Below are 25,660 nucleotides of genomic sequence, written 5' to 3' on the forward strand. Positions count from 1 at the left end.
TTTTTTTTTATTGTCCCTACGGGTCGGCCATGTGTTTGTAAGCATAAATCGGTAGATCGTAGGAAACTTTCCTATGGACCTTACCCGACTTTTCGCCCATTATCGCACTCGAAATCAGCCTCCATTTTGTGATAATCCTATCATTCCGCCGCATCGACCTGGCTCACCTGCCTTTGCGGCACTAAATCAAATCCCCCGCCCCTGAAACAGACTTTATCAAAACATTCATATTCCCCGCCTCTATCCGTGACGTGACTGAGCTGCGTAGGCAAACGCGCCCAGGCGTCTTCTACGCGACTCCACACAGACCCCGGAAATCAACACAGATCAGCTCACAATACAGCGCACCACAATTCGGAATATGAAACTGTACTTTGAAATCAAACCGCAAGATTGTAAATGTGGTAAAGTACATTTATTTGACATCAAATGTTTAGAGAATATTCAGCGATTTGCATTTTTATTTGCTCATGTTCCAAAAAGTTCGTATTGAGGAACGCGATGGTCCTTTGCTGTACACAGGGTCTTAGAGCATCTCACAATACAGCACCACAATTCGGAATGTGAAACCGTGGTTTAAAAGCAAACGGCAAGATTGTACATTTGGCAAAGCACGTTTATTGGACATCAAATGTTTAGAGAATATTCAGCGATTTGCATTTTTCTTTGCTCTCGATCCAAATTAGTTCGTCTTGAGGGAAGCGATGTTCGTGTGCAGTACACAGGGTGTTGGTTTACGATAAAAATAAGCTCTTCTGTCGCACTGATAATCGCATGGCTGTTCCAACAACGAGGCACTAGGCCACCACAACGGTAGGTATGTTGCATCTAACCGTTAGTACCGCGTAAGGGCATACTTGTACTTGGCGATCGTCCCATAAAATGGTCAGGGTGGTAACGTTGTTCACGCGGAGAAGCAACTGGCGGCTGTAGAAGCCGTCCGCCGGTGTCTGGTACTCGTGACACAGACAGTAGTGAATGATGTACCTAAAAACATAAAAAATGAAATTAGTCTCACCATCAGATCCTTATTAAAATTATTCATTTCATAGCGAGGACAGCGCTACTGGGTGTACACAAGTGTTTAAAGGCGTGGCGAGGCATGGAGGGGGGGGGGAGTGGAGTACAAGGTAAGTAGCATAAAATAATAAATAAATAGGGCCAGCTGGTGGCAAGTGCAAGGTAAGTGCAGAACAAGTGCTGGGAAGGGGGGGCTGTAGGATACTGAGACAGTCCCCCAGTGCAGGGGTTGACAGGGAGGCAGTGCAGGTGGAGAGTGGAAGTGCCCAGGACCGAGGTCGCAGACAGTGGACCAGTTGTAGCAGGGGAGAGGGAGAGAGAAAGCAGAAGCAAAGAGGAAGGTTTTGAGGTGCTTCAGTAAAAGCAGATGTTTCTCCTCCAGATAGTGCGCGGTAGAAAACACTATGCCACATAGAACGAACAAGTACAACTGAACCCGTCTTTAAAGCCACTGTATAGTAATGAAATTGCGGTATAAACTCATCAAAAGTTACTTACATTATATTTGCATTTTCCATTGTGTCTCTGTGTAGGGCAGACCCGAAACACCACTCCTTCTTTGCCGACGTTACTTCTTCTAATGAACGTGGCTCATCGTTTCGTTTCTGAAATTTTATTCATTATCTTTTCTTAGTCTTTCAGGATGGTCCCGGCCTGTCAAGGTCAAATCACAATAGAACCTTATATTGGGTCGTGGGCCGTTCCGCCACCCGAGCAAAACATCAAAGCAGCTGACCTTCACTTTGAGCGAGCACACATTTCTAGTTAGCTCCAGTTAGTGTAAGGGCATCTTGTCTGCGTGCCTTTTTTTTTATTGTCCCTATGGGTCGGCCATGTGTTTGTAATACGGAAACATTCTATAATTTTTGTAAAAATGATTTATATTACTGTTTGGTTTAATTGCAATGGGCCTGCAACATGAGGAGACTCGAGAGAACAGACAATCGAATTACAATCATTTAAACCGTGATGTGTATTTCTCAATGAGCTCTGCTTTAGGTGGACATGGAACAGAGGCAATGTTGGGTGGCAATGCAGTTGTCCCCTGCATAGGTTCGTTCACCACTCCATGTATGTGCCTATCGAGGACATCTACGATAAGTCTCTCAATAAACTCATATTGCATATCCTCAAACACTGGTTTGATCACCCATTGTTTACTTCTTTTAGTGAAGGCCTTATTGTAGCGAAGCGTCCCTAAAGTTCCGGTCGTCCTACTTTGTTGACGGCCAACATTATGGTTATGTGCCAAGACCGCTAGAAGAGTCCGATTTATCATGCCTTCCATGCCAAAATGCAATCTTTTGGGCCTGTACTTTAGGCACATATTGTGGAACACCTCCAAATCTCCTGTGTGGCAGAATTCCGTGAGTCCCCTCAAATCTCTTGTTATAGTTTTATCAAATACAATCTTTTCAATGGCCTTGTGAGTGGGTGATGAAGGAATCAACCACTTCTTCTTCCGTGCCTCCTCTGTGGACAAATGGCCATGTTCACATTTGTGGAAATGCTCATTTGTCGACCATCGATGTACGTTGCTACAGTGCAACATTACTGACCGCCATTTTTCCAGTAGAATTTCCAACGACCCTTCACATGTTTTTGAGCTCCACCAAAGATGGTTGCTGATTGACTTGGACCACTGTGAAATACCTTGCATATCTTTTTTTTTTCCTGCAGCCGACAATTTTTTATTGATTGATTTTGCAAGATGCCAAACGTCAAATTGGTGATTTATATTTTTGTACTGTTCTCTCATTGTCTTGGCAATTGAAACGTGTCTGTCCGTGGCTATCAGGTCGATCACCATTCCCCGCGATTGTAGTTCTTGCAATGATGCTACAAAGCCAACTTTCTCCATGGCCACTGAGGATGTACTTTGTGACACCTGCACGACCACCGAACTCACAATTTTCTTACTTTCCATGTCCTGAAAGTGGTAGGTGCAGTACTTGGCTGAAAATCCTGGACTGTCGCATTGTCCATCACCGGCTAGCCTGAAGCGTTTGCCCGCGAATGTACTTTCCATTGACATTTTTTCCATTCTCCAAGCTTCGCTGATGGCTGGAAATAGATAATCGGTTTGGTATTTGTAGAACTGACTTTTCGCAATGAAATGGATTCCCACAAACTGAAAGAAATACTGTAACTTTTTAAAACTTGAACCACTAAAAAGTGCGACCGCTGCACAAAGTAGATTGCCTGCTGGCAGTTGCCCCAGCATGGGTTGTGCAGACCATGCGAACGGATGATATTGTGTACAGGTGGCATGTATTTTAAGGTTAGTGCCTCGAATTGCACGAGTCACATTAATCAATGGCTCCCCACATACTTCCCCACCAACCCAATGCCCACATTTCATCATCATAATAATATCCATCAAACAGCTATCGAATACAATGAATTTGGCCTCTTTCCTTATACTGTCACTCTGCATCCCAGCTGGTTCGGCCTGTAACGTTGAGGACATGTCACTCGCATGAAAGGTACAATCTCTGATATCGTCTTCCGCTATGCTGAGTGATATTGATGGTGTTTCATTGTCGTCCACTTCATTCTCTTCCATTGCAACATCTGTTCCTTGTCCGGAGATGGGAGAAAAAAACAATGTCTTCAACTTTCGCGTGCTCTTATTTTTTGCGGGTGTGGATTCTGTGAATTGATCTACGACTGCATCCAAACTACCAGGAGGACATTCACTATCAATGGCTGGTGGTGGTATAGCTCCGTTGTCAATCACTTCATATTCTTCCCATTGGCACGATGCATCTCCAGTCTCAAGTCCCTGCCAAAAGGTTTGACAAGCAACATCTCTCGTTCGCTTCACTGTCTGTGTAGATCTAGTTCTTACACCCACTCGCAACTAGAGGACAGATTAGAAAAGGGATTTTCAGTTTAAACACAACTTACAGTATTGAACTATTGACAGTGAAAGACAACATAATATAGTGAACAGGACACTAACCTTCTTTTGCTTTCTTTTCTTTGAAACTTTCTTTCCTCGAACTTCAACATCTGGACGCTGTTGCTCCGACTCGTGTGTGCATGTCTCCACTTCCTCTCGCGCTGCAACGACTATACTTTCATGATAAGCACATCCATCACTCACTGAGGCTCCATCGACTCGCTGAAACATAGAACTTTCATTAGTATGTATAATAATATTGAAAACACAAAATGTACTTAGGGACCAATACCCATACGTACAACTCAATAGCAAAACACGAATGAACGCATTGTGTAGAACATTCAAACGACAATAGTTCACGCATTGTTGATCTAGTTAGATTGAACTGTCAAGATCCATACCTCGGGCTCCGCATAGACTTCCATTGATGATATTATTGAAGATGACGCTTCAGCAACTCCCTGAAACACAGTAATTGCATTAGTATGGTTTTCTATTTTGTTTAAAAGAACATAAACTTTCTGCAGGCGTCAACGGCTCATCTAAATAGACCTGCACAAATGATCAGTTGTCTAAAATAAATAATGGATATCCAAATATGATTCGATTTGCTCCATCGTTGGAAGTGTCACCACCCAGAGATCTGCATCAACTACTAGGGGTGATGTTCTTGTTGAAGAAGCTCCGTCAGCTCCCTGAAACATAGTACTTGCGTTAATAAAGAAGGAAGTATAGCGGATGTAATCACGTCATTTGATCTCGCATGATTGATCTGTCAGTATCCATACCTCGAAATGCATAAGAACATCAAGGGACGCTGTAACTGCGGTGCACACTTCTGCAAGCTGTTGCGCCGACCCGTAACTGCATGCTCCCCCTTCCTCTTGGACTAATGCTCCATCGACTCCCTGAAACATAGGACTTTCATTAGTAATGAACACAATATTGAAAAAAGAAGACACATAGGAGGGCGACGACAGAAGGACATACCAATGGCTAAAAACGAAAGAAACATTGTGTGTAACAATCACGCTACAAGAATGCAAGATCTGATGATCTCCATCGATGGAACTGTCCGGAAACGTACCTCGAGCATCTGAGTGACATCTACGGTTGTCGTCAATGCGTTGGACTCCTCAGCATCTCCCTGAAAGACAGTACTTGCATTATTTTGGATAACAATAATTATAACTGAAAACAAAGACTAGAGGACGAGTACTGTGGTGTACCATTAGGTAAAATAATTACACGATCAATTAAAACTATTGATTTACATGCCTAAAACAAGTCAGTGTCAGAATAGCTAAGTAAGATTACCCGATAGGCGCTTGAAGTGGCTGATGACTGCAATAACGACACGGATGGAGAATCTTCAGCCTTCATATTGAGTGGATACATAAATGGGGAAATTATTGTTAGCTAATGCTACACACTACCGCAATGCCGAGAGATAAATACGTAAACTTGACTCACCAGTGGAGGGATGTGGACGAATAGAGTGGGAATAGCGGTTGAGAGCAATTTTCGCCTCGCTCGCGGTGTTTTCGTCCTTATTAGCAATGATGTGGAGTACATGTCTGGGCTAAAGTGCCTGCTGCAGATGCGGTATCGATCACCCTCTTGTCCGCAAAGACTTCTAGGACTCTACTTTCTATCTCAGAGGCTGGATATCCGCAATATCGGACCCATTCTCTTATCTGATCTATTGTCTTAGGGAAAACATGCATTATAGTACCTTCAGATTTGTTATGGGTCTTCGAAGGGCAACCGCCAATGGAACAGGCAGGCATTATGGAAAGTTCTGAAAAGTAAAGATCAACAATTCTCTATGAATACCAATGTGTTAAAACATTAAATGACACATAAAAGGTTCAATGCAAGGTCCGTTTTGGTTCTTGGAACTATACACGTTATTCACATGCGGATAAGTATTTCAATAACTTTCAAAAAATAGAAAAAGTAATTTGACTAAACTCAGAACATGTGACTAGTTCCTTGCATGTACTGTCGTGAACGAAAAGAAAACATGGATGCAATTTGATGACTACTAGCAAATAGATATAAATTAAAAAATTGGACGCAAAATGATTATGGTACATGGACTTACCTTGACGAACAAACAGTTAGATGCAGGGATCAGAGTAGTTTCTTGTCGTAGAACAGGGAGCAGTTCACAGGTTGCAAACTGACGAGTTTGCTCAAAGTGGTCACGGAAGTTCACAGAGACGAAGAGCAGATAACCAGCACCTTCACGGGTTGACTAGCAAAGCGCAAAGAAGTTCTCATTAGAAATATGAAGTGGGTTATAAAGAATTCGAAACAGGGGTGTGTTTGTGAATGAATGACGTGTATATGTCGTGGCATTATGCGGTCTGCAGGGGGCCGTCCAGCGTGAGGGGGGATGCTTGGCAGGAGACACGGGGTCTGTAGGTAGACATGGGAACAACAACCCATGCTCTATAGACCACTTTGAAGTGTACATGGTCTTTGGCACCTCTTGGCCTTTATCGCTCCCTGACAGCTCCACTTGCCAGCACAAGTACCCCGGTGCGAACTGCCTTTGATAGGGCGGGGGGTGGATCGGGGCGGTGGTCGTGCAGACAAGACACAGGAAGACTCGTGAATGGAGACACACTTATGTGGATTGCAGGGGGCCGTCCAGCGTGAGGGGGGATGCTTGGCAGGAGACACGGGGTCTGTAGGTAGACATGGGAACAACAACCCATGCTCTATAGACCACTTTGAAGTGTACATGGTCTTTGGCACCTCTTGGCCTTTATCGCTCCCTGACAGCTCCACTTGCCAGCACAAGTACCCCGGTGCGAACTGCCTTTGATAGGGCGGGGGGTGGATCGGGGCGGTGGTCGTGCAGACAAGACCAGTTTGCCGCAGGGCCTCACCAAGGAGAGGCCATCTAACTGAATGTAAGAGGATGGCTGCAGGATCTACTACATGGAATGCAGGGGGGTGAGTTTATAAATACCTCACCCTCCCAGGAGAATATACACTAGATTCATTTAAAAAATCAAAACAACCATTGTTAAAATATATGTTGGGCTTTATTTTAGATTTTAATTAAACATAAATAATAAACATTACACATTGTAAAGTTGAGGTTGCAGCACATCGAGGGAAAATCCGCGGTATTGTCCACTGTCACTGGGGAAATGTTGTCTAATGGCAAGTACCGCACAGGCAGGTATTACTCTCCGAACGCGGTGTCCGAGCCTCCCGTGAAGCCACCAAGTGAAGCAACGATAGGCCACCAGCCTGTACCACCTGTGAAAAAAAAAGATGCAAACTGTATTAAACTGACCAAACTTTCTTATCAATGTCGATTCAGGTAACACATGTCATTTTTCTTAGAAAAAAATTATATCTAGAAAATGCACTATATGGAACAAATTTACATGCGTTCGAATGATATGTAAATGTAATTTTATATGTGGGAGACGACCATGAAATAGTGGTGGCATCACTGACATCACAAACAGAGTATACTTACTCGTTACTCGGATTACGCGGACGAACAGTGCCGCGAAGTTCGTGCATAAGCACCATCATCATCCTCAACACGGTCCGTGAGAGGCAGGCTTCCCTGAACTCTGGCAGCTCGGTGATGCATTGCGGACTTTGCTCGCCTTCCTGCAGACTTTGCTCGCTTTCCGAAATGTAGGCCAAGCACCCGGAATTTTCACGGCAGCAGCAGTTCTCCTCCTCAGTTGGCATTAGCTCGCACCGATTGCACGTGCACCAGGTGGAGACGCCGTCCATGCGACATGGTCCAGGCTCTTCATCCGTTGACTGGTCCTCCCAACTGCCGTCCGAATCCCCATCGTTTTCGCGTGCTTGACTTTCCAGTAGTTCTTCCTCGGTGTACTCGGGCTCGTACATATACGGCATTATTGTGGCCATTGTGCGGTAAAGATAGTAAAATAATTTACAGAGATGGTACAGGTGTTCACACGGGCTACAAGCGGCGAAGGTAGCTGACCAGAGCACTGAAACGAGTCACAGAATACTCAAAGTAACACAGAGAGAGGAATGGAATCGAAAATCTGCTGCTGTGTGTTGTGAAACGGTCTGTTTATACTTATTGGGGAAAGAGGCGTCCTGCCATTTCCATGGCAACACGTCAATAGCTGAGGCGCAGCGATTGTTGACACGAGACGTGCTTGAAATGGGCAGTACGCGTCTGCTGATGTCAGGCTCAGGGGCGGGGGATTTGATTTAGTGCCGCAAAGGCAGGTGAGCCAGGTCGATGCGGCGGAATGATAGGATTATCACAAAATGGAGGCTGATTTCGAGTGCGATAATGGGCGAAAAGTCGGGTAAGTCCATAGGAAAGTTTCCTACGATCTACCGATTTATGCTTACAAACACATGGCTGACCCGTAGGGACAATAAAAAAAAAGTCCCGGAACTCTCCTTTAATGTAATTGCCGGGTGGTAGCTGCATCTTAGCGTTAGGTGTGGTGATGGAGATATCAGTTGGATGTGTGCAGTCTGGTGGGTGGACACCCAGTCTGGAATGTGGCTTCATTAGCCCTGAAGGACGCATATGTGAGCAGCTAGCCCAGAATGTGCTTGGCTAGCTGTGTTTTATTAGGGTGATGAGGTGTTTATGGGGTCGTATTTGTATGTGAACAGCTAGGCTAAATTCATTGGGTATAGCTGTGTTCTAGTTCTAGTTGAATGATGGTGTATAGTAGAGAGTAAACATAGTGATGTGATATGATGGTTATCTTTGAAGGGCCCAGGATCAGGCACGTGAACAGGATGGCAGGGAAAAGAGCGATACACGGACACATAGAGACAGGGGGCTGGGTTTACAGCGACAGGGGAGGATACAGATATATAGCAACAGCATGGGGAACAGGAGGCAGGGTACACAGTGATGCATGTGTGGTCATGTTAACATTTACATTCATATTTCTATCTAGAATTAACTCAGGGTAATGTTGACTGCACCATCCAAATGTGGGACATGCCAGCATTTGCATTTCCATCTAGAAGCAACACAGGCTAACTATCACAATCCGGTGAGGGTCTGGCACAGGCGAGTGTTCATAATTCTTTCCTTTCCTCCCATTCCACCCACTTCATCCAATCCATCCATTCCACCCACTTTGTCCATTCCATCCATTTCATCCACTCTGCCCATTCCATCCATTCCATCAACTCACCCATTCCACCCGTTCCATCCGTCCATTCAATCCATTCCATCCACCCACTCCATTTGTTCCATCCATTTCATTCACCCCATCCACCCCTATTCCATCCCTTCCATGCATCCCGTCCTCTCCATCCATTCCATTCGCTTCATCCACTCTGTCTATTCCATACATTCCATCCATTCCATCCACTCCATAAATTCCATCCATTCCATCCATTACACCAATTCCTTCTATTCCATCTATTACACCAATTCCTTCTATTCCACCCATTACACCAGTTCCATTAATTCCATTCCATCCATTCCACCCACCTCCTGTCCATTCCATCCATTCCATTCGATTAATCCGATCCATCTGATCCATCCGATCCCTCTCTCATACCATCCGTTTCATCCACTCCATCTACTCCATCCACTCGATCCTCTTCATCTATTTAGTCTAGTCCATCCATTTGACCCATTCCATGCATTCTGTGCATTTCGTCTTCTTCAACCACTCCATCCATTCTACCCACTCTATCCATATTATCCATTTGATCCATCCTTCCACCCATCTACTCCGTCCATTCTAGCCATTCCAGCCATTCCAACCATTCCAACCATTCTATGCACCCCATCCATTCCATCCATTCCATTCACTCTATCATTCTCATCCATTCTATCCACTCCACCCAGTTCATCCACTCCATCCATTCCATCTACTCCATACACTTCATTTATTCCATCCATTCTATCCATTTCACCCACCATCCTTCCATTAATTGCATCTACTCCACCCATTCCATCCACTCTGCCCACTCTATCTACTCCACATATTCAATCCATGCAATTAATTCCATCTATTTTATCTGTTCCATTCATCCGACCAATCCATCTATTCCATTCAACTCAATCCACTCGGTCTACTCTATCTGTTCCGTCCATCGATCAATCCCATATCCATATACTCTGTCCATTCCATCCACCCCATCCGTTTCATTCATCTGTTCAATCCATTCCGTCTTCTCCATGCATTTCATCCATTAATTCTATCTACTTCGTCCAGTCCATCCATCGATCGATCCCATTCCATCCGCTCCATCCGCCCAGTCTTGTTCCATCCATTTCATCCGTTCTATCTATTCATCCATCCATTCCATCCCTCTGTTTTATCTTACCATATCCATCTGTCCATTTTATTTGTCAATTCTCTGTACATATCTTCCAATCATTCCACATGCATCCACGCCATCCATTCCATCCACTCGCCCCACATGCGCCCATCCACTCCATCCATGTCATCCATCCCTTCCATCCATCCGTCTTTTTATCTATTGCTTTGATCTATTCCATCTAGCATCCATTCCATCAGTCCCCTCTATCCATCCGCCCACTCTATCCACTCATTCCCCTCCATCCATTCCATCTATCCATCCATCCACCCATCCACTCTATCCATCAGTTCTATTGATTTCATCTATTCTCTCTAGTTCATCCATTCCATCCACTCTGTATACATACCCTCCCTTCATTCCACCTGCATCTGTGCTATACATTCAATCCCTTCATTTCACATGCATCTATCTATTCATTTTATCCTTTCAATCTATTTCGTCGGTTTGCACCATCCATCACTCCATGCAAGCATCCACACCATCCTTTCCATCCACACATTTTGTCAATCCATTTCCTCCATCATTTCGTCCATCCATTCCCTCAATCTATTCCTTCATCCACTCCATCCATCTATCCTATCTTGTGGGAAGGATCATGGGTCCTTGAACACCTGGTAGAGAATCTCATTGTGTGTTTAGTCATTAGGTTGTTGGGAGTTCAAACATAACTTTAGGGTTGTCGTTGGTGTATGGGAGTGAGGGGCCCCCAGGCCCCCTAACGCCGTACACTCCTCAGTACAAGGCTTGGACCACAAGCCTCCGGTAGTGGGGTTGCCCCTTGCCCTTATGTAAAGTTAACCACGGTTGACCGCTACATAGATGGGACTACTGAGTAGGACACGGGGCATCGACCTTTTGTGCCCCCTTTCGACTCCATCTTGGGTAAACAGGCCTCACTGCGATAGTACAGCAATGCTCAGCTCCCCTTCCACCGCAGCAGCCAAGGACAAAGACACACACACACAAGGCGCGCAGGCAGCTGGCTGGCCCCCACCCTTGCACTCCCCCTGCGAAGGAAAGCTCTGCGCTCCCATTCTCACGCTGAAGCCGGAGAAAGTTGCAAAAACCAATATGATATAGTTTTCTTCCTCTGAGATCACTGCTAGCATGAGAACCAGCATGTGAACCAAGATGAGCTAAGCACTTTCTGCTCGTTCGTCCCCATAAACGTGCAAGCCACCCACCCCCATTTAGAGCAATTTATTGCCATCCTGACCCTGCGCTACCTGTAAGGTATTTCTTTCAAGTGCCAGACCCTCGCCTGTGCTGCGAAACCCACCCAACACACCCACTACTAACCTTAAGCATCTTACCACAATATATGTTTTTACTTATACTAATAGGTCTAAAGCTTAGGAGATATACGAAACACAGCTTGATTCTTTTTACATGCACAATAAAGGTCAAGGCCTCCAATTAAAACCACAAATGACCGAATTGTACTGACACTAATTACTATGTGTGACTTGTGTAGAAATATGAAAAGTAGCATAAAATGTTTAGATAATTTGTTACTTAGTGTTTTTCGAATGCAACATATTAGCTTAGGTAGTAACCACAGTGACTGGACCCTGACCTGCGTGGAGCACAAGATATTTGACGTCCGTCATCTCGTCAGCTACTCAGCCAACCAAAAGGAAGAGATGCCACCCACACCTACAGCACCACAACGCCTGGCCAATCGGGTCCATTTAGTATTTTCTGTTAGAGTTACTTTAATTGATATATATATATGAGCAATGATGTAAATGGAAGGTGGGGTTTTTTGGGTTATTTCCTAGCTGGAGAAATAAACCATCCTTTGAACTCTTGCAGCCGGGTCACAGTGCCTCCTTCCCCGACAGGGGTTGTGTTGGTTATTTTATTTTCTCTCACATGTAGTTACAGAAAGAGCCATGTTTTTAGTAATGTGCAGAATGTCATATAGTCTTTGGTGTGACGGATGTGAGGTGGAAGCAAGTTCCACAGAGTCGGGGCTAATGCTGAGAAAGAGGATCCTCCAATCCTGACGGAGTTGGTGGTGGTATCACTAGAAGGAGGGCAGAGCTTAATCTTAGGGTGAGGGGTGGGAGGTAAGGTTTTATCTTATCTTGCAGGTATAGATGGCTGGTCTTGTGCACTGCAGGATGAGTGATGCACAGGGTCTTGAAAGTGGCCCTTTGTCCAACTGGGAGCCAGTGGAGGGTTCTGAGAGCTGCAGAGGTGTGGTCTCTTGGACCCAGGGCTAGTAGCATTCTAGCAGCAGCATTTTGCGCTCTTTGGAGTTTAATAAGGTGGTATGCCAGTACTCCTAGGTAAAGGGAGTTGCCATAGTCCAACCTTGACATTACAATGGACATAACAGCGGCAACTCTGTTCGGGGAGGAGATGTAGGGAAAAATGTGCCTGAGAATTTTGAGATGGTAGTGACAGGATTTAGATACGTTGTTGATCTGTCCAGAGAGGGTTGGGCCAGAGTCCATAGTGCATCCAAGGTTTTTTACTGTGACAGAGGGGGTGGGCGGTTGGCCCATGGAAGGGGCCAAAGGCAGTGAACAAGGGAGAAGTTCAGTGTTGCTGCACACCATGATTTGGGTTTTAGTGGGGTTTAAGAGGAGGTGGTTTGTAGTCATCCAACGGTCGATATTAAGGAATCAGGCTGCAAAGTCGGGCTTGGGAATTGGAAGACATGCGCCTTGCGGTACTCCAGTATTAACTGGGCGAGCAGCCAATACAAAAGGGGAGAGAAGGGTTATTTGGTTCCTGTTGTTGAGTAAGGAGGCAATCCATTTGAGAGTGGTTCCACTGATTCCTAGGGAGTGGAGGGGGTCAAGGAGGATTGAATGGTTAATTGTGTTGAAGGCTGCAGACAGGTCGAGGAGAATTAGTGCAGTGCATCCTGCAGAGTCTGCAGTGAACTTAAGATCGTCCCAGATTGAGGCCAGAGTGGTTTTGGTTCCATGTTGCGGTCTGAAGCCTGATTTGGTGGGGTCAAGGAGGTTGTTGGAGTCAACAAAGGCATTTAGTTGGGAGTATGTGGTTCAGTCGATGAGTTTTGCAAGGAATCTGGTGTTCGAGATGGGACAGTAATTTTTGGGTTCAGGGGGGGCAAGGGATGGTTTTTTAAAAAGAGGCTTGACATGTGCAATTTTGAAGGCATCTGGAAAGATTCCAGAGCTGAGGGAGTCATTTAGGATGATTATTGCATGCTCTCCCGTGCAGATGGATGAGAATATTTCTTTGAGGACTGAGACGGGCAGAGGTCTAGGGGGGAACCAGAGGGTTTGTGAGCAGATAGAAGGTCAAGAAATTATTTTCTGGAGATTGGTTTGAAGGAATCAAAGGTGCGTAAGGTGGGGAATGCGGTGGCGGGGGGTGGTTGTTGGGTTGGATGGTTTTTGGGGAGGGGAGAGGAGGGACAGTTTGTTTTTAAGGGAAATCGTTCGGTCCAGAGCAGTGGTGTAGAAGTGGAGCGAATGAGAGTCGCAGAGCGGTTGTTATGGGGTAGATTGGGCAGAGGTACAAGTGGGTTTGACGAATTCTGATATGATTCTGTGGAGTTTTTTGCTGCGGTTTCCACAGTTGAGAATCCGATTGTTGTAGTGGGCTTTTTTGGCTTTTCAGATTTCTGCTTTGTATTTGCGATGGTGCATGGCAAAGGCGGATCTACTGAGACTGTTTTTTTCTGCTCCTCATTTGCATTCCAAGGATTTATTTCGTTTTTTGGTATACCTCATTTCAGGAGTAAACCATTTGGGAAATGGTCCAAGGTGTGAGGAGGAGGGGCTTGAGGGGGTGAGCGGAATTAGTGAGTCATTGAGCCATGAGTCGAAGGAGTAGGTGGTTAAAGATCCATCAGGGTGGGTTGTGGGGGGTCTGAGAAGCAGGGCTTGGGCTAGGTCAGGGAGGATCTTTAGTTTGTTCCAGCATTTGCGGTTAAGGCGGGCGGCGGGTTGGGGTGTGGGGCAGGAGAGAGGATGGAGAAAGGGACAACAAAGTGGTCGGACCAGATGAGTGGAAAGAGGGGGTCTAGATGTATCAGGTCATGGGAGCTGAAGATGGCATCTAGGGTGTGCCCTTTAAAAGAAGTTGAAACATTCATGTGAAGAGAGAGGTTAAGCGCATCAAGACTGTTGACCAGCGAATGGGTAATGTGGTTGGTGGGGATGTCTAACCAGATATTGAAATCTCCTAGAAGAGTGAGGGAGGACTGATTTACTTGAATGGTGGCCACAGAGTCACAGAAGTTGGTTGTGAAATGTCTGTCATAACCGTGTGGTCTGTATATGATTAGGAAGCTGTGGGAGAAAGTCGGAGGTAGTGAAAGTTTAACAAGGAGGGATTCGCATGATGGAATGCATGTCTGGGAATGGACAAGTGAGACGGAGAAGTGAGATTTGAAAAGGACTACCACGCTCCCTCCTCTAGAGGGTCTGTTGAGCGGGATGAGGGAGTAGTCACTGGGGAAGGCCTCATGAGCAACAGGGGCAAAGCTGTCAGAGAGCCAGGTTTCCGTGATAAAGACTAGGTCAGGATTGTCAGAGGAGAGGAGGTCAAAGATGCTTTGCCTGTTTTTCACTGCAGAGCGGGCTTTAAAAAGGATGCATTTGACTTCGGAATTGGGAGTGGTCTTGAAGGTTGTTGGGGTGTGGGTAGGGGGTGCGAGGGGAGTAATGGGGGAACGGAGGAGGGGGCATTCGAGGTCAGTGGGGCAGGAAGAGGAAGGGTAGAGGGGAGGTAGGGTGTCAGCAGGTTAGGGTTGATGGATGGAGCGGTAAGGTTGGTGGAGGCTGGGAAGAACAGGTGGGCAGAGGAGGATGTGGGAGAAGGTAGGGTTGGGAAGGGAGGGGCGGGTGAGCAGTTGGTCAGAGGGCGAGGAGGGATTTGGTGGCAGAGATTCTTGTTTGAGTCTCAAGGCACTGGGGAAGTCTGGTGTGTGGGGGGAGAAGTCGAGTTAGAGGGGTTGGAAGCATGGGTAGGATAGGGGGAGTGTGGTGAGGCAGAATTCAACACATTAAACTTTCAGTGTACTCTAGGCAAGGGGGTGGAATGCAACACAATATTGCTTAAGCACAGAATCTAGATGTGACGCAGTCTTAAGCGGCAGAATTCAACACATTAAACTTTCAGTGTATGCTAGGCAAGGGGGTGGAATGCAACACAATATTGCTTGAGCACAGAATTTAGATGTGACGCAGTCTTAAGAGGCAGAATTCAACATGTTAAACATTCAGTGCAAACTCAACATCGCTTCAGCATAGAATCGAGATGTGACGCAGCCTTAAGAGGCAGAATTCAACACATTAAACTTTCAGTGTACCCTAGGCAAGGGGGTGGAATGCAGCACAATATTGCTTGAGCACAGATCTAGATGTGACGCAGTCTTAAGAGGCAGAATTCAACATGTTAAACATTCAGTGCAAACTCAACATCGCTTGAGCACAGTATCTAGATGGGACGCAGTCTTAAGAGGCAGAATTCAACACATTAAACTTTCAGTGTACTCTAGGCAAGGGGTTGGAATGCAACACAATATTGCTTGAGCACAGACTCTAGATGAGAAGTAGTCTTAAGAGGCAGAATTGAACACATTAAACCTTCAGTGCAAACTCAACATCACTTGAGCACAGAATCGAGATATGAAGAAGTCGTAAGAGGCAGAATTCAACATATTAAACTTTCAGTGTTTACTCTGGGCAAGGGGGTGGAATGCAACACAATATTTCTTGAACACAGAATCTAGTTGTGAAGCAGTCTTAAGAGGTAGAATTCAACACATTAAATTTTCAGTGCAAACTCTATATTGATTGAGTACAATATCTAGGTCGCACTTCAACAGAGTAGAATTTGGAATGGAAAAAGCTATTCAGTATTTTTAAAGGTGTGCTATCTCGGGGTGGGGGAGGATGTAGGGTTTAGGATTTGGATCTGAATATCTATTAGCACAGTTATTCTCAAATACTCGGCAGGGAATTTCGTAGGCTAACGTTTCACTAGATTGCGTTTTCTGTGAGGTGAGAGGTGAACTTGCCTTGAAGGTTGACTGTAGGTTTATTGTTGGCTGCTGGCTTCTCCTGCTGACACCTGCAGACACGATATGGATCTGTAGGTGCCGCCCTTTGTCTTGGGGCCCTTACCCGCTGGGGCTGCCGGGCAGACGGCTGCCCTGGGAAGGTCAGTAATGATCTATTGAATTACCCAATGAGGGCCGGTGGGCCGGCGGGGAGGCGGGAGGGAGAAACCAGGAAGCGGACACCAGGTGATGCCAGCACACAGGGCCTGGGCTCACAATTTAAATACAAAAAACAAATATTTGTCATAATGGAGGTTGAGGGACCGCTACACTCACCTGCTGCATATTAGATGGGGAAAGAGGCAGGCAGGGCTAGTGCGGGTCGGTCGACCTGCAACACCGAGTTGGATTACCCAATCAGGGCCAGTGGGTGGGGGGAGGGGTGGGAGGGAAAAACCAGGAAGCGGACACCAGGGGATGCCAGCACACAGGGCCTGGTCTCAAAATATAAATACAAAAACAAATATTTTGTCAAAATGGAGTTGCGGGGACCGCTGCACTCGCCTATGCACGTTAGATGGGGTAGGGGGCAGGTAGGGCTAGTGCGGGTCGGTAGACCTGCAACACCGAGATAGATTACCCAATCAGGGCTGGTGGGCGGGCGGGGAGGTGGGAGGGAGAAACCAGGATGCAGACACCAGGGGATGCCAGCACACGGGGCCTGGGTTCATAATTTAAATACAAAAAACAAATATTTTGTCAAAATGGAGGTGCAGGGACCGCTGCACTCACCTGCAGCACTCACCTGCTGCACGTTAGATGGGGAAGGAGGCAGGCAGGGCTAGTGCGGGTCGGTAGACCTGCAACACTGAGGTGGATTACCCAATCAAGGCCGGTGGATGGGCGGGAGGGAGAAACCAGGAAGCGACACCAGGGGATGCCGGCACACGGGGCCTGGGCTCACAATTTAAATACAATCGTATGCCGATTCAGGGGCTGACAGGGCTCTGCTCGCATAGGCAACGATGTGCCTGGGATGTGTATCAGCCCCACTTGTTTGCGCCAGGATGGCTCCAAGTCCTACAGGGCTGGCATCCACAATGATCTGTGTGTGCCAACCGGGGTCGAAATACACCAGGTGGCGTGCCTCTGCTAGGGCTTTTTTGATTGACTCAAATGCTTCCTGGCAGGCTGGGAACCAGAGGAACAGCGATTAATTTTTTTTTCTCACAGCAGTCTCCGATTTGGCTCTGTAATGGACACATTGTGAGGGATATACTGTGCACAGTCCGCGGCCATGCCCAGGAATGACCGGACATCCGCAACTTGCATTGTTGCATGCAGGTTGGTGATGGTGCTGACCTTGTCAGGGTCAGGCAACATGCCGTTAGCGGAGATGATGTGGCCGAAGAACTTCAGTTTCCTTTTGCTGAAATTACATTTCTCGATATTGAGCGTCAAACCGGTGTTCTGTATTGCTGTGCAAGTGGTCCTTCAGCGATGTTCCAAACACGAGTATATCATCACTGTAATTCAGTGCGCCCTTGATGCGTCTAATCACCTGTCTAATGGCCTCCTGGAAAATCTCAGCAGCGGGGGAAATGCCGAAATTGAGGCATCTGTAATGAAATAGGCCCTCATTAGTGGCAAACGTTGTGATGTCCCGTGAGTCAGGGTGAAGTTTTAGCTGGTGGTATCCTTGAATTAAGTCAAGCTTCGAAAACATCACAGACTTGTTGAGTTGGACTATCATGTCCTCTATGCACGGCCCAGGGTGGCGCTCTCTCTGTATGGTAGTGTTCGGCATCCTCATGACCACACATAGACGCATTCGTCTACCTTCCTTGGGTACAATTACCAGAGTGGACACCCATGGGGTGGGGCCCGTTGCTGGCTCAATCATCCCCTCATCAAGTAGCTGATTCAGTTCACGGGACACAGTCTCCTGGAGGTGAAACCCTCCTGAGGTGTTATGGGGCGGGCCTGATGGCTGGGTCTATGTGCAATTTAACAGGGGCTCCCTTGAGCTTCCCGAGTCCTGTGCATAGGTGGGGAAGCCTTGTAAGAATCTCTTCCTTGGAAATGAGATTTGTGCCAGTGGAGAACTTCTTGATTGCACACACTGTGCTTGCCTTGTCATTTCTGCTTGCTGACAAGTGAATCACATCACCCTTGCGAAAGTGAATGTCAATGAGGCCTAAAAACAACTCTGTATAGTAGCTCAGGAAGCACCTGTCTTTTGTTGGGCTCCTTATGACGTGGATGGTGGTGTCCATCGATAGGCCCACATGTGTGAGTTGGCGCTTGAAGTGTCCAATGGCATGTAGGGCGGACGTCACGCCCCATTGAAAAATCATCAAGTTTGTCTTCTCCAGCATCGGCCTCTCAGGGATTTGCAGGAATTCTTGCTCCCCCATAATGTTAACTGTGGCCCCAGAGTCAACTAGGAAACAGAACTGTCTGTTCCCAATGTTGACTGGTATTCTCAGTACCTCTCTTGCTTCTCTGTCATCTTGGATGAGGTTGACATACTCATCTTGGTACGATTGGTCGTAGTTGACACTCCCTTGATAGGATGTGAGCTGTTGTTGGTCCTCGCAGTCCTGATAGGTGTGTGGGGGTTCATCGTACTCATTCTCTACTCGGGTGGGGGCTGATCATAGTACCCGTAATCTTGTGTGTAGTCAGTTTGGTGGTATTTCTCTACCGCTCTGACATATCGACGTTGACCAAGATTGTAGAACCTGTTCTGGTAAACTGGGGCTTGTTGTGGCTGTCCATACATCCTGTTCTGTGGTTGTGGGTTCATTGTCAGAGTAGGGAACAGTCTCCCTTCTCTACAGAGGTCTCCCTTCCCTACAGACGGATTGGAAATGGCCTTCCCTTCCGCAGTTACCACATCTTTGCGAGAGGGTGGGCAAGCCCCTGTGAAAGCCATTCCGCACTTATAGCACTGTCTCTGTGGTCTGGGTCCAAACTGACCAGAAGTCCTGTTCGATGCAGTCCCTCTGTCTCTTGGCTGCTGTGTTGCTGGCTGGGCGCCGGCGATGAGCTCAGTGTTGCCCTGTTTCATGACGGGGCTACCCGTCATGGAGGCTGCTTGCGCTTCGACCCTCTCAAAAATTCTCGCTAGCTCACTGACTTCGTTGATCAACAGGGTCTTCTTTAGCAGATGTTTCTTTAGAGCTGGTGATAAGCAGCCTTCTATGACGCGTAGTCATATTGCCTTGTGCAAAGAGAATGCATTGAATTGACCGTGAGTGCGCTAGACTATAGGTGTGGAATGAATTTGTCGACCAGCTCTGCTACCCTCTGCGTGCATTGGTTGAACATATACCTCTCATAATCTTGGTTGGGTTCAATGACAAGTTTCCTATTCAAGGCAGCAATGAGTGCTGGGAAATCAGGGTGGTCTTCTGGTGGAATTGTTTTGACGATAGTCTTTATCTCACTGCTGACCAGGTTGATAAACATGTCATGTAAGTTATGTGCATTCTCCTCCGCCGTCGTTTCACAAAATGGTAAAAATCTTCCATCCATTCGACCCACCTTGGGCCTTTGTCTGCCTGAGGGGCCATCGTGAATGGGAGCGGCATGCAGAGCAAGACTGTCTTGGACCTGGGTACTGGGGGTAGAGTCACTTGAATGCTTATTGTGACTGGTGTGGTAGTTGATGTATGGGGCACTGGTGGGGTGGTCACTTCACTGTTGTTAAATGCTTTCTCACGCCGTGTGAGGGGCGTGCAGTGGTCGCTGCTTCAGTGTGCTGCACATGTTTATTGGTGTAATGGTGATGTCTGTTGCGCACAAACCGTAGACGTTGTCTGGGCCCAATGTCCGTCACTCTGTGGTGGAATGTACGGGATTCACAGAGAAGTGTTTTTTTTTCTTTTTTGTGGCCACCAACTCTGGTGTGGCACAGGAGCCCAATGCCAGTATTTTTTTTGTTTTGTTTTTTTAAATTGTGGCCACCCATTCTGGAGTGGGCCTGGAGCCCAGGTAGTGAGCTTGGGTAGCCGGCACATGGGGCTGGATGAGGAGGAGGGGCACAGCTAATGGCATGTGGTCTCGCTGACCTGAGGCATATGTCGTCTCCTATACGTATAACTTCCACGTGGGCCTGCCGTCCAAAAAGAAAAAAGCCCACTGGCATATTGGCACGTGGAAGGCACAAAATATATTTTTGCCTCGCTCCCCTTGTGGAGTCTCGGAATGAGGGATGCCTTGCAGGAGGCAGCTCGCCCACCCAGGATTGGGGGTGATCTGGAGGGTTGCGGGATCGCTGGAGCACGTGTAGAACGTGTGCGGAGATTACGCGCTCGACTGGATGTTGCAGCTCTGTAGAGGACACCCACCGGCAGCAGGAGGATGGTGTGGTGGGATCACCCACCTGCAGTGAAAACTCTGGTTCTCTGGATCAGCCTCGTCACCAGTTGTTGCCCAAAGTGTCCAAACTTAAAAGGAAGGACACGAGAGCGGAGCATAACGAACAACATCTATCTTTAATTACACTATGAAGTGAGGATGTGCAGTCCAAACTCCTCCCTTTCCTCCCGCTTGTGTCTCTCCTCCCCTACTCCTTGTGTCTTCCCTTAAAGGGGCACTAATACGTAACACATTGAAGAAACTGCATTTGAAACTGGGGAAAGGGAGCAGGGCACTTGTTCAAAATAACTGTGGTTATTAGGTACAAGGCTGCCCTCTTTTACCACACAAGAGAGAAGAGTGCCTTGCCAAGCTGTAAAGGTCAAAGAAGTCTTATGGAAGTTGCTTAACCTTAAAAATTGCAGTAGTAGCAGCAGATCTGTGGTCGTCAGTACAATTGTTAGAACTGTAATAGTCAAATGCAGCAGAAGCAGAAGTCAGCTGTGGGGCAAGGGAGCCTGCACGCACATATTCATTAAGGGAGTTGCTGGAGGGAGAGCAAACCCTAAGCGGAAGCATCCTGACAAAATTATACATAACAGAAATCACAGAAGTTGCAAGTAGAAGATCTGTTAAGCAGAACTGGTGCTTTTGTCCTCAACTTTGTCTGTTCTTTCCATGAAGTAAGCTATCCAGAAATCCTATTGGTGCTGTTGTTTTCTTTGCAGAACTTGGAAAGGGGGATATTTTAATCAGGCGCAGAACTGTTAACAGTGGATTTGGGGCATTCCTAGGGAAGCAAGATCTACCTAGGACAAGTAGAAGTCATCCAAGACACTGGTTGTTTGCTACCCTTTCATTTATGTTGTTTTCATGTTTCTGTAAATGTTTATGTTGTTTAGTGAGAGGGTTATTATTGTGAATGCTAGGAGGTTTCCCTTAGATTCTAGACTAGGTAGGGAATGCCCTGGTAGAGTAGGCTTAGTTAGGGTTTATTGTTTATTTTTGTTTGGAAATAAAATGTTGAACCTTGAGAAAACTAAACATAGTCTCAAGTCTCGCATTTCTGACCCCTTACAGTGCACCTGTGCCCTGCGGCATCCGTCTCCTGATCTGCAGCTTCTGCTCTTCAGTGGCACAGAGTATGTTCAAAGGTCACATGTGCCCTGTTTGACAGCTGCTGTGAACCAAAGACACAGCAGTTAATGGTTGCATTTAAATCTGCACCACTGATACCAAACCGTATTAATAGTGTGGAGCTGTCTGTCTGGTGGCAGGGCAATCTGTACAAATAAGTCATACCTGTGTTTTGATATGGTGACACACAATTTTTATCATATCCATATTATATTTGTATCATATTCATGTCAATTGGGTGAACTCACGCCAGCAAATGCTATATGGATTTGAAGCCAGTCTGCCCGTCACTGCTCAGTCAGGCTGGGAAGCTATCTCTCTTTGGCACATTTGGAGTTTGGTTTACACCTCTCCAGTCCAAAAACTCCCCGCAGGAGGACTCCAGGAAACCATGCTTCAATGCAGAACAGCCATACCAAATGGGTCAGCCTCACACCAGGGTTTTGCATACCAAAGAGCCTTTGAAGCTGGGGGCTTGGGAAAGAGAAGAATGAGGACAGTCAGACAGAGCAGAAGGGACTGAACACAGGGTTGCTATGTCTTGGTTTTCCGTGGGATACTTTTTTCTTCATGTCCCCTCCACTTCCTGCATAGCAAATCACTTTGTGTATGATGAAAAAAGGCACAGGGCATTGGTCACCATTGTGAAGATACTGGTGGGGGGTGCTTGTACTTCCGCTCTCTATATGGTAGAGGAGAGGCACAGAGGACCCCAGCCAAGATTCTCAATAAGGTAGCAATGGACGAGCAATCAAGGCCTAGCTTCTCAGGAGGTGATGCACGCTGGTTCTTAAGTACAGTATAGTCCCAGAAACCCCACATACTGTATTACTGAAAACACTGTCTTTATATAATTAATATTCAAAGGTATGTACACGATCACAATAACGCACTTTGTACTCGGAAATCAACAATGATAAATATATACAATTCTAAAGTGGTACCACCAATACTATCAAATCTCATTAAAGTGCATCAACTGTACGGTTAAAATGTCACACAGAGCAATAACGAGGAAACCAGCAATAGAGATAGGAAGGAATGTAAGATAGTTGAAACAATAGGCAGAATGCTGGCCTATACCGATAGACACAGTTCTGTGTGGAGATCCCCCCACCTTGGCAACCTGTAAAATAAAGATATATAGCACAAGCCTAGTCCATATATTGTTCAATAGCCTATTTCCTCCTATTAAGGTCCCCCCCCCAATGTACCTGGTGGAGGAGAGTTCTTCGAAGACGCGTCGAAGGATCCTTCTTGAGTGACTCCCTTTAAAGCAGGAGCCACGGATCGTTGAGAGGTGTCGAAGATGGTGAACTTGTCGTCGATGGCGGCGATGAGAAGTTCAAGGGTGCCGAGACCCCGATGTCAATCCAGGCGGTGCTCGTTAGCGACGTCCTGCGAGGATGAGGTGTGCGGGGCACCTCGCCGAGGGATTGTTCAGGACCGCAAAGAGTTTCAGAAGAACTGGGGCCCAACAAGAGTGTCGAGTCGTTGAAGTCTTTGTGGCCTTCAGGTGGCGGGAAACCCACCGGCTGATTCTCCTCAGCGCGTTGGTCGTCCTCGACTTTCTCCGGCGGGACAAAGCGGTCGACGTTGCGGGCAAGGGAGTCCTTGGATTCAAATGTTCTTAGGCAAAGGAGCGGGTGGCTATGGTCGTCGGCGGCACAGCGTCAAGTGGTCCCCACGGCTGGGCAACACAACTTCGATGGGCCTCCAGCGGTTACACAAACCTGCGTACCCTGGTCGACGGCAATGGACTTCGACAGCGGCGAAGTCCGGGTGCTTTGCTTTGTTCTCCTCAGCGGTCCCGTCTCGGGTCGGCAGCCTTTCGAGGGTCTGACTTCCAGGGAGCTTCGGCGGAGGTTAGCGGTGCTCGATGATCTCTCGGAGCACGAGAAGAGGGCGCCTTACCAGGTCCTCTCTCGGATCAGTCCTTGACAAGTTCGGCAGCTTTCAGATCAGGTCAAAGCAAATGCAACAGCAAGTCTTCTTCTTCCAGCTGGGCGTCGAGGATCAGCAGTTCCAGTTACTCTTAAAGTGTAGACACAGCTTCTGAAGACTTCTGAACAATTTCCAGTGGTGAGAGGTCCCCATATATACTATCCTGTCTCTCATCCACACTGCTGGGTCACTCTCAGCAGTCAATCATACAGAAGGGCATTCATGCAGTCAGTCAGCCAATCAGGCACACAGTGCATTCAGGCCATCCTCCTCCCTCTCAGACACTCACAACAAGGAATGTGGATTGGGACAAGTACCCAGTCATTCAACAATACACACTGCATTCAGGCCAGTTTCGGGCAGGGCTGTCTCAGTCTTTATCCCTCATGCCAGAAACCAGACAATCACAGCAAGAAGTGCATATTGGTCACACACTCCATTCACCCAGGTCCCACCCACAGGAGGTACCCACAACATACAATCACTGGGAAGGCTCCAGCTAGTCTGTCCGGGCTTTCACAATAACACCATATATGGCACTTCCACCCCACAGCCAGTCAGGGGGAAGGGACAGAGTCAGGGCTTCCCAGGACTTTGGGAAACAAGGTAATAGGTAATAGAAAGCAAGAGGCCACAGGGGCCATCTTGTTTTCCATCAGGAATCAACTGATTCCAATGGCAGGGCCTGGGGATCCCCAAAATGGAGGATACTCAGCGCACCTGTCAAAGTCAGCATGAAGCTGCCACCAGCCTATACCCTGCTCTGTGGGCCACCCACAGGTGCCCAAAAACATACACTAGGGGCACAGGGTTGTACCCTGACCCATGGGTGACATAAGGGTATCCCACGGGTCCGTTCACCAAACCAAAAGAGAGAGAGCTGCACCGCCAGGAGTCCCACATGAACTCCTGTGCGGAAAATACGACAGAGCACACAATAAAAAGGCAGTATAGGACAAGGACATTATCCCTCCGATGCATTTCCAGCATCACACCATAACGGTGATTGTCCCTTAAAGCAAGCTTACATTTATCCAATCCCATGTGACATTTTACCTTCATAAGAAAGGGGTATCCTACTCCTTTGATTAATTCGACTTTCAAGAAGACACAAATTCGTTTTGACACTATTGGCAGAGCACTCCTTTCTAAAGTCATATAGTTGTGAGGTGAAATCAGGTGCTCCAAAGCAGAGGGAACCCTGTCCCCTAGCTGACCTCATAGAACATCGTGGATGACCGCCTTTGGGCCAAGACCTACACTCTCTGCCAGCAGCATCTGCTCCCAGGCTCCTCAATGGAGGTGAGGACTCCTGCAGGTGGCAAATTGTCTCCCAGGAATGGCAGGATCTTCACAATCAAACAAACCCGGACCTTGACTCGAACCGCTGGAAGCATCCTTGGGCCTACGACTCAGACTCAACTCAGTGGTACTCACTGCATTGAAACGGCTTGACAGACATACTAGACCTGTTGGACACTTCTAACAGCACCGCACAAAGCTTCACATCAAGTCCGACTTGCTGTCAACTCGCCACCTGGATCACTGCTCTCTACATTCTAACCCAGTTTGACCCACATGCACAGTGCTGAGAAACCCAGTTTGATGCTGTTGAAACACCAGAAAAAAAACAGAGGTATTTTTGTGACGTCCAGCCCCTGCCTGTCAACATTTGGGACTCTAGAGTCTGATGAGACACCCTTTTGCAACTTTTAATCAAAAGACTTATACTTTTAAAACTTACATTGTTACAATTTCTTGCCCTTCACCACTGCTACATTGCCCATGGTGCTTTCATCTTCATGTTCTGCATTGTCTGTGTTCTTTTCCTAGGGGTGGGTTTTTTCTAGTGTTTTATGTATCGTTAAAGAACCTCCCTTGTATGCCATTATGTTGGTGTCTTGAGCAATTGCTGTTTGAGTTGCTATTGGTTTCCGATTCCCATCCCGCTTAAGAGTATAACC

General features: G+C 47.0%; 1 protein-coding gene across 1 annotated transcript in view; it reads left to right on the forward strand.

The window, feature by feature from the left end:
• Positions 1 to 25,660, forward strand: part of LOC138505005 (embryonic protein UVS.2-like) — an 867,764-nt gene that overhangs the window by 191,667 nt on the left and 650,437 nt on the right. The window lies entirely within an intron of this gene.

The sequence above is a fragment of the Ambystoma mexicanum genome, chromosome 11, assembly GCF_040938575.1.
Source record: "Ambystoma mexicanum isolate Mex_15411 chromosome 11, UKY_AmexF1_1, whole genome shotgun sequence".
Lineage (NCBI taxonomy): Eukaryota > Metazoa > Chordata > Amphibia > Caudata > Ambystomatidae > Ambystoma > Ambystoma mexicanum.